Genomic DNA, 7,789 nt, shown 5'->3' on the forward strand with positions numbered 1-7,789 from the left:
CCCCAGCACTAAACCCCAGCACTAAACCCCAGCACTAAACCCCAACACTAAACCCCTGCACTAAACCCCAGCACTAAACCCCAGCACTAAACCCCTGCACTAAACCCCAGCACTAAACCCCAGCACTAAACCCCAGCACTAAACCCCAGCACTAAACCCCAGCACTAAACCCTAGCACTAAACCCCAGCACTAAACCCCAACGCTGAACCCCAGCACTAAACCCCTGCACTAAACCCCTGCACTAAACCCCAGCACTAAACCCCTGCACTAAACCCCAGCACTAAACCCTTGCACTAAACCCCAGCACTAAACCCCAGCACTAAACCCCAGCACTAAACCCCAGCACTAAACCCCTGCACTAAACCCCAGCACTAAACCCCTGCACTAAACCCCAGCACTAAACCCCAGCACTAAACCCCAGCACTAAACCCCAGCACTAAACCCCAGCACTAAACCCCAGCACTAAACCCCAGCACTAAACCCTAGCACTAAACCCCAGCACTAAACCCCAACGCTGAACCCCGCACTAAACCCCTGCACTAAACCCCAGCACTAAACCCCAGCACTAAACCCAAACACTAAACCCCAGCACTGAACCCCAACGCTGAACCCCAGCACTAAACCCCAGCACTAAACCCCAGCACTAAACCCCAGCACTAAACCCCAGCACTAAACCCCAGCACTAAACCCTAGCACTAAACCCCAGCACTAAACCCTAGCACTAAACCCCAGCACTACACCCCAGCACTAAACCCCAGCACTAAACCCCAGCACTAAACCCCAACACTAAACCCCTGCACTAAACCCCAGCACTAAACCCCAGCACTAAACCCCAGCACTACACCCCAGCACTAAACCCCAGCACTAAACCCCAGCACTAAACCCCAGCACTAAACCCCTGCACTAAACCCCAGCACTAAACCCCAGCACTAAACCCCAGCACTAAACCCCAGCACTAAACCCCAGCACTAAACCCTAGCACTAAACCCCAGCACTAAACCCCAGCACTAAACCCGATCATTAAACCCTTGCACTAAACCCCAGCACTCAACCCCTGCACTAAACCCCTGCACTAAACCCCTGCACTAAACCCCATCACTAAACCCCAGCACTAAACCCCAGCACTAAACCCCAACGCTGAACCCCAGCACTACACCCCAGCACTAAACCCCTGCACTAAACCCCAGCACTAAACCCCTGCACTAAACCCCAGCACTAAACCCCTGCACTAAACCCCATCACTAAACCCCAGCACTAAACCCCAGCACTAAACCCCAACGCTGAACCCCAGCACTACACCCCAGCACTAAACCCCTGCACTAAACCCCAGCACTAAACCCCTGCACTAAACCCCAGCACTAAACCCCAGCACTAAACCCCTGCACTAAACCCCAGCACTAAACCCCAGCACTAAACCCCAGCACTAAACCCCAGCACTAAACCCCAACACTAAACCCCTGCACTAAACCCCAGCACTAAACCCCTGCACTAAACCCCTGCACTAAACCCGAACACTAAACCCCAGCACTAAACCCCTGCACTAAACCCCAGCACTAAACCCCAACACTAAACCCCAGCACTAAACCCCAACACTAAACCCCAACACTAAACCCCAGCACTAAACCCCAACACTAAACCCCAGCACTAAACCCCAGCACTAAACCCCAACACTAAACCCCAACACTAAACCCCAGCACTAAACCCCAGCACTAAACCCCAGCACTAAACCCCAACACTAAACCCCAACACTAAACCCCAGCACTAAACCCCAGCACTAAACCCCTGCACTAAACCCCAGCACTAAACCCCAGCACTAAACCCCAGCACTAAACCCCAGCACTAAACCCCAGCACTAAACCCCAACACTAAACCCCAGCACTAAACCCCAGCACTAAACCCCTGCACTAAACCCCTGCACTAAACCCCAGCACTAAACCCCAGCACTAAACCCCAGCACTAAACCCCAGCACTAAACCCCAACACTAAACCCCAACACTAAACCCCAGCACTAAACCCCAGCACTAAACCCCAGCACTAAACCCCAACACTAAACCCCAGCACTAAACCCCAGCACTAAACCCCAGCACTAAACCCCAACACTAAACCCCAACACTAAACCCCAGCACTAAACCCCAGCACTAAACCCCTGCACTAAACCCCAGCACTAAACCCCAGCACTAAACCCCAGCACTAAACCCCAGCACTAAACCCCAGCACTAAACCCCAGCACTAAACCCCAGCACTAAACCCCAGCACTAAACCCCAGCACTAAACCCCAGCACTAAACCCCTGCACTAAAGCTCAGCACTAAACCCCTGCACTAAACCCCAGCACTAAACCCCTGCACTAAACCCCAGCACTAAACCCCAGCACTAAACCCCAGCACTAAAGCCCAGCACTAAACCCCAGCACTAAACCCCAGCACTAAACCCCAGCACTAAACCCCAGCACTAAACCCCAGCACTAAACCCCAGCACTAAACCCCAGCACTAAACCCCAGCACTAAACCCCAGCACTAAACCCCAGCACTAAACCCCAGCACTAAACCCCTGCACTAAACCCCAGCACTAAACCCCAGCACTAAACCCCAGCACTAAACCCCAGCACTAAACCCCAGCAAAAAACAGCACTAAACCCCAGCACTAAACCCCTGCACTAAACCCCTGCACTAAAGCTCAGCACTAAACCCCTGCACTAAACCCCAGCACTAAACCCCTGCACTAAACCCCAGCACTAAACCCCAGCACTAAACCCCAGCACTAAACCCCAGCACTAAACCCCAGCACTAAACCCCAGCACTAAACCCCAGCACTAGACCCCAGCACTAAAGCCCAGCACTAAACCCCAGCACTAAACCCCAGCACTAAAGCCCAGCACTAAACCCCAGCACTAAACCCCAGTACTAAACCCCAGCACTAAACCCCTGCACTAAACCCCAGCACTAAACCCCTGCACTAAACCCCTGCACTAAACCCCAGCACTAAACCCCTGCACTAAACCCCAGCACTAAACCCCAGCACTAAACCCCAGCACTAAACCCCAGCACTAAACCCCAGCACTAAAGCCCAGCACTAAACCCCAGCACTAAACCCCTGCACTAAACCCCAGCACTAAAGCCCAGCACTAAACCCCAGCACTAAAGCCCAGCACTAAACCCCAGCACTAAAGCCCAGCACTAAAGCCCAGCACTAAACCCCAGCACTAAACCCCAGCACTAAACCCCAGCACTAAACCCCAGCACTAAACCCCAGCACTAAACCCCTGCACTAAACCCCAGCACTAAAGCCCAGCACTAAACCCCAGCACTAAACCCCTGCACTAAACCCCAGCACTAAACCCCAGCACTAAACCCCAGCACTAAACCCCAGCACTAAACCCCAGCACTAAACCCCAGCAAAAAACAGCACTAAACCCCAGCACTAAACCCCTGCACTAAACCCCTGCACTAAAGCTCAGCACTAAACCCCTGCACTAAACCCCAGCACTAAACCCCTGCACTAAACCCCAGCACTATACCCCAGCACTAAACCCCAGCACTAAACCCCAGCACTAAACCCCAGCACTAAACCCCAGCACTAAACCCCAGCACTAAACCCCAGCACTAAAGCCCAGCACTAAACCCCAGCACTAAACCCCAGCACTAAAGCCCAGCACTAAACCCCAGCACTAAACCCCAGCACTAAACCCCAGCACTAAACCCCTGCACTAAACCCCAGCACTAAACCCCTGCACTAAACCCCTGCACTAAACCCCAGCACTAAACCCCTGCACTAAACCCCAGCACTAAACCCCAGCACTAAACCCAAGCACTAAACCCCAGCACTAAAGCCCAGCACTAAACCCCAGCACTAAACCCCTGCACTAAACCCCAGCACTAAAGCCCAGCACTAAACCCCAGCACTAAAACCCAGCACTAAACCCCAGCACTAAAGCCCAGCACTAAAGCCCAGCACTAAACCCCTGCACTAAACCCCAGCACTAAACCCCAGCACTAAACCCAAACACTAAACCCCAGCACTGAACCCCAACGCTGAACCCCAGCACTAAACCCCAGCACTAAACCCCAGCACTAAACCCCAGCACTAAACCCCAGCACTAAACCCCAGCACTAAACCCTAGCACTAAACCCCAGCACTAAACCCTAGCACTAAACCCCAGCACTACACCCCAGCACTAAACCCCAGCACTAAACCCCAGCACTAAACCCCAACACTAAACCCCTGCACTAAACCCCAGCACTAAACCCCAGCACTAAACCCCAGCACTACACCCCAGCACTAAACCCCAGCACTAAACCCCAGCACTAAACCCCAGCACTAAACCCCTGCACTAAACCCCAGCACTAAACCCCAGCACTAAACCCCAGCACTAAACCCCAGCACTAAACCCCAGCACTAAACCCTAGCACTAAACCCCAGCACTAAACCCCAGCACTAAACCCCAGCACTAAACCCGATCATTAAACCCTTGCACTAAACCCCAGCACTAAACCCCTGCACTAAACCCCTGCACTAAACCCCTGCACTAAACCCCATCACTAAACCCCAGCACTAAACCCCAGCACTAAACCCCAACGCTGAACCCCAGCACTACACCCCAGCACTAAACCCCTGCACTAAACCCCAGCACTAAACCCCTGCACTAAACCCCAGCACTAAACCCCTGCACTAAACCCCATCACTAAACCCCAGCACTAAACCCCAGCACTAAACCCCAACGCTGAACCCCAGCACTACACCCCAGCACTAAACCCCTGCACTAAACCCCAGCACTAAACCCCTGCACTAAACCCCAGCACTAAACCCCAGCACTAAACCCCTGCACTAAACCCCAGCACTAAACCCCAGCACTAAACCCCAGCACTAAACCCCAGCACTAAACCCCAACACTAAACCCCTGCACTAAACCCCAGCACTAAACCCCTGCACTAAACCCCTGCACTAAACCCGAACACTAAACCCCAGCACTAAACCCCTGCACTAAACCCCAGCACTAAACCCCAACACTAAACCCCAGCACTAAACCCCAACACTAAACCCCAACACTAAACCCCAGCACTAAACCCCAACACTAAACCCCAGCACTAAACCCCAGCACTAAACCCCAACACTAAACCCCAACACTAAACCCCAGCACTAAACCCCAGCACTAAACCCCAGCACTAAACCCCAACACTAAACCCCAACACTAAACCCCAGCACTAAACCCCAGCACTAAACCCCTGCACTAAACCCCAGCACTAAACCCCAGCACTAAACCCCAGCACTAAACCCCAGCACTAAACCCCAGCACTAAACCCCAGCACTAAACCCCAGCACTAAACCCCAGCACTAAACCCCAGCACTAAACCCCTGCACTAAACCCCTGCACTAAAGCTCAGCACTAAACCCCTGCACTAAAGCCCAGCACTAAACCCCTGCACTAAACCCCAGCACTAAACCCCAGCACTAAACCCCAGCACTAAAGCCCAGCACTAAACCCCAGCACTAAACCCCAGCACTAAACCCCAGCACTAAACCCCAGCACTAAACCCCAGCACTAAACCCCAGCACTAAAGCCCAGCACTAAACCCCAGCACTAAACCCCAGCACTAAACCCCAGCACTAAACCCCTGCACTAAACCCCAGCACTAAACCCCAGCACTAAACCCCAGCACTAAACCCCAGCACTAAACCCCAGCAAAAAACAGCACTAAACCCCAGCACTAAACCCCTGCACTAAACCCCTGCACTAAAGCTCAGCACTAAACCCCTGCACTAAACCCCAGCACTAAACCCCTGCACTAAACCCCAGCACTAAACCCCAGCACTAAACCCCAGCACTAAACCCCAGCACTAAACCCCAGCACTAAACCCCAGCACTAAACCCCAGCACTAAACCCCAGCACTAAAGCCCAGCACTAAACCCCAGCACTAAACCCCAGCACTAAAGCCCAGCACTAAACCCCAGCACTAAACCCCAGCACTAAACCCCAGCACTAAACCCCTGCACTAAACCCCAGCACTAAACCCCTGCACTAAACCCCTGCACTAAACCCCAGCACTAAACCCCTGCACTAAACCCCAGCACTAAACCCCAGCACTAAACCCCAGCACTAAACCCCAGCACTAAAGCCCAGCACTAAACCCCAGCACTAAACCCCTGCACTAAACCCCAGCACTAAAGCCCAGCACTAAACCCCAGCACTAAAGCCCAGCACTAAACCCCAGCACTAAAGCCCAGCACTAAAGCCCAGCACTAAACCCCAGCACTAAACCCCAGCACTAAACCCCAGCACTAAACCCCAGCACTAAACCCCAGCACTAAACCCCTGCACTAAACCCCAGCACTAAAGCCCAGCACTAAACCCCAGCACTAAACCCCTGCACTAAACCCCAGCACTAAACCCCAGCACTAAACCCCAGCACTAAACCCCAGCACTAAACCCCAGCAAAAAACAGCACTAAACCCCAGCACTAAACCCCTGCACTAAACCCCTGCACTAAAGCTCAGCACTAAACCCCTGCACTAAACCCCAGCACTAAACCCCTGCACTAAACCCCAGCACTAAACCCCAGCACTAAACCCCAGCACTAAACCCCAGCACTAAACCCCAGCACTAAACCCCAGCACTAAACCCCAGCACTAAACCCCAGCACTAAAGCCCAGCACTAAACCTCAGCACTAAACCCCAGCACTAAAGCCCAGCACTAAACCCCAGCACTAAACCCCAGCACTAAACCCCAGCACTAAACCCCTGCACTAAACCCCAGCACTAAACCCCTGCACTAAACCCCTGCACTAAACCCCAGCACTAAACCCCTGCACTAAACCCCAGCACTAAACCCCAGCACTAAACCCCAGCACTAAACCCCAGCACTAAAGCCCAGCACTAAACCCCAGCACTAAACCCCTGCACTAAACCCCAGCACTAAAGCCCAGCACTAAACCCCAGCACTAAACCCCAGCACTAAACCCCAGCACTAAACCCCAGCACTAAAGCCCAGCACTAAACCCCAGCACTAAACCCCAGCACTAAACCCCAGCACTAAACCCCAGCACTAAACCCCAGCACTAAACCCCAGCACTAAACCCCTGCACTAAACCCCAGCACTAAACCCCAGCACTAAACCCCAGCACTAAACCCCTGCACTAAACCCCAGCACTAAACCCCAGCACTAAACACCAGCACTAAACCCCAGCACTAAACCCCAGCACTAAACCCCTGCACTAAACCCCTGCACTAAACCCCAGCACTAAACCCCAGCACTAAACCCCAGCACTAAACCCGAGCACTAAACCCCAGCACTAAACCCCTGCACTAAACCCCTGCACTAAACCCCAGCACTAAACCCCAGCACTAAACCCCAGCACTAAACCCCAGCACTAAACCCCAGCACTAAACCCCAGCACTAAACCCCTGCACTAAACCCCTGCACTAAACCCCAGCACTAAACCCCAGCACTAAACCCCAGCACTAAACCCCAGCACTAAACCCCAGCACTAAACCCCAGCACTAAACCCCAGCACTAAACCCCAGCACTAAACCCCTGCACTAAACCCCAGCACTAAACCCCTGCACTAAACCCCTGCACTAAACCCCAGCACTAAACCCCAGCACTAAACCCCAGCACTAAACCCCAGCACTAAACCCCAGCACTAAACCCCAGCACTAAACCCCAGCACTAAACCCCAGCACTAAACCCCAGCACTAAACCCCAGCACTAAACCCCAGCACTAAACCCCAGCACTAAACCCCAGCACTAAACCCCAGCACTAAACCCCAGCTCTAAATTATACAAAACAATT

This window comes from Procambarus clarkii, chromosome 40 (genome assembly GCF_040958095.1).
Source record: "Procambarus clarkii isolate CNS0578487 chromosome 40, FALCON_Pclarkii_2.0, whole genome shotgun sequence".
In the NCBI taxonomy this organism is placed as follows: domain Eukaryota; kingdom Metazoa; phylum Arthropoda; class Malacostraca; order Decapoda; family Cambaridae; genus Procambarus; species Procambarus clarkii.